Here is a 9,815-nt window from a genome sequence, read left to right as displayed (position 1 = left end):
ATCAGGTATGAAGCCAGGTACTGAGAAGCTCCAGTTCACACCAATTCCGATGTCCTATAAGGAGTTGTATCAAAGCTTGTTCGATGCGCATGTTGTTGCTCCTCATTACTTAAAACCTCCACAACCTCCGTATCCTAAGTGGTATGATGCGAACGCGCAATGTGACTACCACGCGGGAATTACGGGGCACTTAATAGAGAATTGCATTACCTTCAAAAAGCTAGTTGAAAAATTCATCAACATGGGTATTGTCAAGTTGGATGACTCATCTAATGCAGAAAATCCACTACCCAATCATGATTGACAATAATGTGAATGCGATGTATGAAGAGATGTTGGGAAGTGTTCACATTAATGTCATAGATGAAGACACAATCGAAAATGGACCTTATTAGATATCCACCTTTGTAAACCTGAGAGTGTTTTAAACAATCGAACTGCGGAAGAAATATTTGTAGTATTTAGGGCTTATTTAGAGCAATGTTCAAAACACACTTGTTGCTTTTAGCCTAGAGGCAATAAGAATTCCTTTGTGAAGTAGGCTCATGTCTAAATGTCATTATTTTAATGAAATGCATCCTTGCGAACATTTTTGAACCAATATTCTTTCACCATTCGAATAGTTATTCTTTCATTCTTTTGGATTTTCTTCCGGATCATTCATTCATTCATAATCATATTGTATAGATAGTTCTTCATAAATCTATACATTCTTTTGTATATTCTTTGATATTTATTATGGGCCCCCAGATATCAATGACATGAATGACACTACTACAGATTTAGAATCTCTTTTTGAGTAAGACATGTGTTTAGAGGGATCTTCTGACTTTGAAGATGACATAGATCGTAGCCTATCTCCAGACTTGTTGAGGATGGTAGAGCAAAAAGAGAGCAAATTTTACCTCCTGAAGAGACAATAGAGATTGTGACTTTAAGAGAACATGCATAACTGGAGAAATGAAGCAAGACCTTGTTAAGTTACTTCGAGAGTTCAAAGATGTTATCGCATGGTCATACCAGGACGTGAGTTAAGTACTGATATTGTAATTTGAGCAACAGCACAACGTCAAAAATCTGCAGTATGTTCAAGATTCACATCATGAACGATGTAGTTAGAATTCTTTACCGGGGCAATACCTTCTTCTCTGGCTTATTCCGTTGAAGTCAAGTTGTAATTTTTTCCGTATTTTTGTTAGATTTGATCCTAATTGAAGAGGAAGATCTAAAATTTTCTCGTCATAGTTAAATTTCGCTCCAAAAGGCTCTATGAGAGAAACCTGATGCCAATGAAGATCTTTTCGCATACAAAATGAAAGTGGAAGTTATGGGGAAGACCTTATCTGGAATAATATTGATTCTGATCGAAAGAGATGACCAGGACTTGCCTAATCCTATAAGTGCAGATTTAATCCAAAAAAAAAAGAGAAAACAAAAAAAAAACAAAAACAAAAAAAGGGGAAAAGAAAAAAAAAGAGAAAAAGAAAAAGAAAAAGAACCTCGCTGGGGCAATGCCTTTCTCTTTAGCTTATCACAGTTTTCCATTGAAGTTGAAATTCTTTTTCTCCGGGTATTGGCTGAGTTGAAGTAGGATGAAGATCCAATCTCGATAAGATCAGTTGAACTTAATTGAAGGAAAAAGGCTATTCGTCACGGTCAGATGTACAAAAAACGGATGATGTGAGCTTACAACAAAAATGTTCGTCCCAGAAAATTCCACAAGGGAAACCTGGTATTGAAAAAGATCCTTCCTCTACAAAAGGATTTTAGAGAAAAATGAGTGCCAAAGTGGGAATGTCCTTATATTGTAAAGAAGACCTTTTTTGGAGGAGCACTGATTTTGAGTGAGACGGATAGTAAAAACTTGTCTAATCCTGTAAACTCAGAATCAATTAAGAAATGCTTCGCTTAAAGAAGGAGAGGACCAAGGTAAAAACCTGCAAATGACACTTTGAGTCACAAAAAAAAAGAAAAAAAAGATGTGAAAAATAAAAAATGAAAAATGGAAAAAGTAAAAGTGGAGAGGCTAAGGTGAAAACCCGCAAAGGGCGCCTTAGACCAAAGGGGATTTGAGTTGAAAACCCGAAAAGGGCGGCTCAAATATTGGTCAGAATGGGCATGAGGTAATCAGAGCAGCTCAAATGTTGATTAGAATGGGACATGCTGTGATCTTGATATGCCTTAGTTAGCAGGAAAGGGTACGCGACATCTTGGGGCATCGACAGAGTAATGTAGATCTCCTAAACACATGTCAAACTCAAAATGGTCTTCAAGAAGTTTGTACAGAGAATTCAAGCTGCGACATCTGGGGCACCTCGTCTCCATACTATTTATTTTGAATTTGTTATTATTGGAATACTTCATTCTTTTCCAAGATACGCATTCCCAATCAATTTCTTTGTTATCTTTCTTTACTATTCATTTCGAGCTATGATCAAAACTAACTTTATTCTTATTCATTGTTATGAGCTTTTTGCAAGCATGTTGCATTGGAATAATGATTAATGGACTAATAAAACTTTCACAAGGGAAGTTTTGCATATTACTCTAGAAGTTTCTAAACAATATAGGAGCCTGAAACAGGACTGTTGTTTAGAACGCACCAGGTTTAAAGGTTGGAAATCTGAGAAGGAAAAGTCTAAATTAGGACTTTCTTTTTGATTTTGTTGTCAAAAACATTGAACAAAATGACAGGATGATAGGTTGGTGGCAAGGCTTAGATAAACAAGCAAGCAATAATCACCAAGTAATAAAAAGGGGTTTCTTTGGAGAGAAGAATCCTTCATTCGTGCATAGGCATTTGGGTATGACACCCTGAGATTGGTATGAAAGACCAAAGAGCTTCACATTTTGCATCCTTGAATTGCGATCGATAAGGATTGAGAAAAGACCAAAATTTTCTACCCTTGGGTTACAGCGGGAGAAAGATGGTACAAATTTTACGTCCTAATGGATGAAACTTTGAGGTTTACAGTGAGGGGCAATTTGATCAAGCGTTTATTTAGAGATGTGATCCGAACAAAAGATGTTGTAGCACGTCAGTGATACGACTTTAATAAACTTCGAGTAATGACAACCTAAGCGGGATCATTCTCGGAGAGTAAAATTTTGCATTCATGCAAACACCATTCACACATGTCTAGTTAGGAGCATTTGATTAATTTTTCCTAATCATTAGGCATAATTAGGTTCATTATACAGGTCATGTTCTCTGGAGAACAGATCAGTGAAAGTAGTAGATCTTGCCTTCCTACATCGACAGCGAAGGAGATTGAAGATACTAATTCTATCTCCCTGGTTGGCAGTGGAATAGATTGAAGATTTCAGATCTTATCTCCCTAGGCATTAGTAGAGTAGATCAAAAATGGCAGATTTTACCTCCCTGAGGTTACAGTGGAGTACATTGAAGTCGTAATTCTATCTCCCTGGTTGGCAGTGGAATAGATTGAAGATTTCAGATTCTATCTCCCTGGTTGGCAGTAGAATATATTGAAGATTTCAGATCTTATCTCCTTAGGCATTAGTAGAGTAGATCAAAGATGGCAGATTTTACCTCCCTGAGGTTACAGTGGAGTACATTGAAGCCAGTAATTCTATCTCCCTGGTTGGCAGTGGAATAGATTGAAGATTTCAGATTCTATGAAGATTTTAGATTCTATCTCCCTGGTTGGCAATAGAATAGATTGAAGATTTCAGATCTTATCTCCTTAGGCATTAGTAGAGTAGATCAAAGATGGCAGATTTTACCTCCCTGAGGTTACAGTGTAGTACATTGAAGCCGTAATTCTATCTCCCTGGTTGGCAGTGGAATAGATTGAAGATTTCAGATTCTATCTCCCTAGTTGGCAGTGGAATAGATTGAAGATTTCAGATCTTATCTCCTTAGGCATTAGTAGAGTAGATCAAAGATGGCAGATTTTACCTCCCTGAGGTTACAGTGGAGTACATTGAAGCCGTAATTCTATCCCCCTGGTTGGCAGTGGAATAGATTGAAGATTTCAGATCTTATTTCCCTAAGCGGTAGTGGAGCAGATTGAAGATGGCGGATTTTACCTCCCTGGGGTTACAGTGAAGTACATTGAAGCTAGTAATTCTATCTCCCTGGTCGACAGTGGAATCGATCGAAGAATAGCAGATCTTATCTCCCTAAGCAGTAGTGGAGTAGACTGATGACGGCGGATCCTGTTTCCTCGACATTGTAATTGGATAAATTGAAGAAGATAATCCTATTTCCACAAGTTGCGGTGGGCGGATTAACACCACGGATCTTATCTCTATGAATTGCAAAGGAGCAGGTCGCATCAACTTTCAGTGGAATAAATTGAAGCTACAAGTCATATCTCCCTGAAGTTGCAATGGAGCAGACTAAAGATAGCAAATTTTGTTATTTTGAGAAATTACAGGGTACAAGTCCTATCTCCTTGATGTTGCAGTGGAGTGGATTAAAGCACCGATTCTTATACCTCTGAAGACGCAGTAGGTTGATGAGGCTACTTGAATAGCGCCAAGGTCCAACATGACCGGGCAAAATTGGCCATTTTTTTAGTCTTTGCTATGTTCCCATTACATGACAACGAGCAAAGAGGGGCAGCTGTAATACCCAATTATTGCCCGGGCCCAACTATACTCACTAAAACTGACCCAAAGGCCAAAATACAACCTAACCCAATTACAAGGCCCAATTGGCCTAAGATAATGAAGCCCTAAGCGACAAGTAGCCTCGGTAAGACGTTCCCACGCTTGCGAGAACCACCCATCACCCACGTCGTTTCACCCACGATCAAGAACTCAAGATAACACCGATTCCACGCAATAAATCAAAAACAGAGGATTGATCAAGGCGAGAGAGAAAAAGAAAAAAGAAAAATAGTTTTGTAAATTTTGGGTACGTCAAAAGCGATTTTTGAATCAGTAAAAGGGAGGAAATTTTTGTACCAAATCAAAAGGAAATATCTGAAAAATACTTATGAAGGTAGGATTTTGTTTTATTTTTCTCTGTTCTTTTAACGCCTTTTTTTAAGTTATTTTGGTTCTTTTCTTTTATTTTCTTAAAACAAAACACGAAAAGGGTGAGGGAAGAGGACTTACCGTCGAGAGATTCGTTAGGCCTCGTTAGCCGTTATCCGGTCGGAAAAGGAGGAATTTGGAACAGCAGAGGAGGGTTTTGAGAGGAGTTATGCACACCACAAAAATGGCGAAGGAATTGATTTTGGGTTTTAAAATGGGAGTATATAGGGTTCAAAATGGACTATTTTCGCCATTAATCCTCATGATTTATGGTGCTTTTCAAATTAACTTATTTATTTGTTCTAAATCATTGCACCTTTTATTTTCGTTTCAAATTGGTCCAATAGTGTGCGCGTTTTAGGATGGGTTGGAAAATTACTTTTTCGGTCCTTTATCTATTGCACTGCTTTTAATTTACTCCATTTCTTGTTTTTATTTTCAAAATTCGCATTCAACTTCATTTGATATTTTAATTTAGTCCTTCATTTGTTTTTTAGTTTATTTTTATTATGTTATTTTTATTGTTTATTACTGTTAATTATTATTATATTATTATTGTATGTATATATGTGTGCTCATATATATAATATATACATATTAAATGTTTTAAATATATATGTAGTAATGTATTTTGTTATTATTATTATTACATTTTTTTGTATATAGTTTATATATATATATATTATATACATTCATATTTTATAATTATTTATATTTTCATGTTTTATAATTCATATGTTTATACAATTTTATAATATGTACATATCATAGATTTTATTATTATTTTATTTTTCTTAGCCTTATATACATATGTATGCGTATATACTTTTATAATATATATATATATATATATATATTTTCTATATTTTATGATCCAAATATTTTTATATATACGTATACATAGATATATATTATTCTATACCTTTATAAATATATTTTTAATTTTTTATATATACATATGTCCATATTTTTGATAATTACCAATATATTATGTTTATACATTATTATGTTTATTATTTTTTAAAATGCATGTACATTGCATTATTGATTCATTTTCGTGATCTTTGTATGTACATGCATCAACAACTTATCATACTTTTAAAGAAAAATATATTTTGATTTTGGTCAAAATACTTAAATCATAATTCTTTTTTAAAAAAATTTAAATATTTGGCAATCATGATTCTCGAGAAAGATCGTGTCCTAACTTACTGGATCGTGATCATTTTTCGATGAATTTAGAAAGCTAAGTATTTATTTTACAATAAATTCGCAATTTTCAAATAAAACCTTATTCTCGGGAATTCAAAATGTCGGGTCCTAACTTACTGGTCGTGACATTTCGTTATCTCGAAATAAGAATTTCTAAAACAAAAAGCAATATTCGGTATTTTGAAAATATAAAATATTGTGCCCTAACTTACTGGGTGTGGTGTTTTATTTCTTTGAAATGAGAATGTTTTGTCATTTTAAATCCATTCACGGGTTAAAATTTTCTATTTAAAATCTTTTCAAATTTTCGACATCAAGACATGAAATAATCAAATTTGGTACCGATTTTTGGGCGTCACGAGGGTGCTAACCCTTCATCGTGCGTAACTGACTCCCGAACCTGTTTTCTCAAATTTTGCAGACCAGAATTGTTTTTTTGGTGAGCCGATCACACCTTAATAAAGGATCGGTGGCGACTCCAATTTTTGTTTTTAAAGTCGATAACTTAATTTTGTTTTCAAAAAATGGTTTCGACAAGAATTATATATAAAAATGACATATAATTATTAAACCAAATTATTGAATCTAATTAATAAATTTAAAATTCATATTTGTATATAAAATATTTTATTTGCCTAACTATTAAATTATATTTGTATGTATATATAATATATCTATATTATTTATGGAGAGCTTAACTAAGTTGGTCTCACCCTTCAATCGAATCTCAACTCGGTTGCTAAATCTATAATATTTATAAAGAGTTTGACTAAGTTGGTATCACTCTTCAATTAGGTTCCAGCTCGGTTGTTAAATTACTAAAAGATCATTATTTTAATGAAGAAACAAATATTATTTTGAAAATATTTTATGGTTTCATATAAAATCCAAATATATATATATATATATATATATATATATATATATATATATATATGATTTGAACTTAAGAGTTAAGACTCCACAACACTCGCTCTCTCAATCATTTCAATCAAATACATATTTTATTTTTATATAAAGTTTTAATAAATTTATTATATAATTGTTTTCACATGCATCGTTAGTATGTCACAATATAGTATTATTAACATATTTAGATATTAAACTATAAGTATTTGAGGAGTGGTCCACTTACATCGTGTAAAACTCAAGTAATTTTACATACATCCATTGGAGTAAACCTAAAATGATACTACATCGAGTACAGTGTTAATGATTTGTGACAATTGAACTAAGTTTAATATTCATGTATCAAATTGCATAAAATCAAAGTTCATATATCAAATTGAATATTAAATCATAGGTCATGTATAACTTTGATATATACCCTTAATTATGATATATTAAAATTTACTCCTGTACTTTAAAAGTTAAAAAATTAATTCTCATCTTTTCAATTTAAGAATCTTAGTTCAATCATTATCGTCGTTAGTAGTTTCAGTTCAAATTAGCCAATGTAATATATTTACTTCCCATCAATCATATGCGACGTCATATGAGTGCATCCTAACTAACATGTCAAATCGATAAATTCTGATAGAAAATACTTACAATTTTAATATTTAGATTAAAATCTTTAAATTTAAAAAATAGGATTAACCATTGTTTGAATATGACTTTTGTGCTGCTAGTAGGTGACTTAATCCTAAACTCGAGATCATAACGATGTGGCATCAAAACTTGACACCATGGGCGAGAAAACGTTTGATGAGTAAATCTGAGACTTGCTTTGCAAAGCTCAGACTTAGTAGGAAGCAGGGGTGGTTGCATGAGAGGAACAAGCCGATGCAAAGCTAGAACATATAAGGGTCAGTCGTAAGTCAGCAACTCAGCATATAATAGCCAGTTTAATTTCTAAACTTAGATATAGGGGTCGTACCGAAACCTCTTTAGAAATAAAGCCTTGTAAGATGCATTATTTGTATTTGCTACTTATTCAGCTTATTATTTTCAATATTAAAAATAATATTAAAAGGCTTTGGTTTTAATATTAAAGTAAAATTATTTTAAATCATTTGCATGTTGCTCATTATTTTTATTCATAAAATTATTGTTTTTAATGTTATTTTAAATATCTAATTTTAATTTCTTTTGATTCAATAGAAATTCTATACGCTTTTAACATCAACATAAAACATAAAGAGTAATTAAAATTTTTAAAAAGTGATTAAATGTGTCATGCATATAAGCACTTTTAAGAAATTTTAAAATATTATTATTTTTATTTAAAAATTATTCTCATCAAATTTATATTAGAAAAAATACAATTTAATTAAAAATTTTAACTTTTGTATTCAAAAGTAAAAATTAAAGGCTACAGACTTATTTAACTACAACAATGATATAGGCGTTTTTTACTATATTAGTCTCATTTTTATGTATTTTAATTAAAATTTTAAAACACATCTTTTAGCCTTTAAAAAATAATATAATATAAATACATTTACAATTAACTTATACATCATTAATAAGAGAAAATTACTCTAAACTCATGCACCACAAACTGCCTATAATGTTCAATGTTACAATAAAGTAGTACTTGAAGTCAAACTACAAAAGATAGGTAACGTGCTTTGAATGTTGAATAAAGAATATCTTTGAAAGTTAGCAACAATTCCGTTGTAGTCTAGGTGGTTAGGATACTCGGCTCTCACCCGAGAGACCCGGGTTCAAGTCCCGGCAACGGAAAATTTTAGGATTTTGTGTCTCTATTGGGTGCTTTATAGGCCCAACCCAAGTTCTTTTAGGGACAAAATTATTGGGCTACGGATGGGCATTTTAATTTATTACTATTAATTAAGTATCCATAAATTAATCTATTTCCATTTGTTGTTACGAGATTACGGTAAGATGGTTTTAATGATTGCATGTACTAATCTTAAATATCAATTCACCATTTGTAATTATATAAGTAGATTTTGTAGTTTTACTATGTTTAACCAATTTTAATTTAGACGGTACAATTATTTTATAATAATTTGATTCTACAGTTCGATATTTATGATTATATTTGTTAAGCTTTAAAAAATATTATGATATTGTTAGATATGGCTTTAGAACTATACTGGTTTTGATAAATATTAGATTAAAATTCGATATTTGCATTTTTTCTTAATTCTCAAACAACCTCTTTAAATTGTATAAAACTAGTTGACGTCGAAAACTGTTGATATTCCCATCTTTAGGTTACAAATATTAATTAGCTTTAATTTCGTTCTGTTGGTTAATCCAATTGTAACCTCAATTAAGAGTAACTGAGACAGTTTCATTACAAGTGGCATCCTCGTTGTCCCAGTAACCGAGCTGACTTTGTAATAATCAGTCACAGTATTGGTAAATTTTAAAAGTAATAGGAACAAAGTTGAAAACTGTTGGCAAAACTTACCTTTTAATTTATTGTAAGTGCCCATTTGTCATATTTCTTTTTGCAATCCTAAGAATAAAAGTTTTAAGGTAAGACAGGAAGCTCCGCCTTAGCAAAGGAGAAGAAACTGACACGCCTGTTTTCTACATGACAAAACATAAAAGGGATGCCACCATGCTTCCTTTCAAGGCCCTAGATTTCTACTCTTGATGGTGGACTGCACCTGTCAAAG

General features: G+C 32.3%; 1 non-coding gene across 1 annotated transcript; it reads left to right on the top strand.

The window, feature by feature from the left end:
• Positions 1 to 8,834: 8,834 nt before the first annotated feature.
• Positions 8,835 to 8,907, top strand: TRNAE-CUC (transfer RNA glutamic acid (anticodon CUC)). Its single transcript has one exon. It is a non-coding gene; the product is annotated as a tRNA-Glu (tRNA).
• The last annotated feature ends 908 nt before the right edge of the window (positions 8,908 to 9,815 follow it).

This window comes from Gossypium raimondii, chromosome 9 (genome assembly GCF_025698545.1).
Source record: "Gossypium raimondii isolate GPD5lz chromosome 9, ASM2569854v1, whole genome shotgun sequence".
NCBI lineage: Eukaryota > Viridiplantae > Streptophyta > Magnoliopsida > Malvales > Malvaceae > Gossypium > Gossypium raimondii.
The sequence above is the reverse complement of the archived record's forward strand: the minus strand, read 5'-3'. Positions and strand labels throughout refer to the sequence as shown.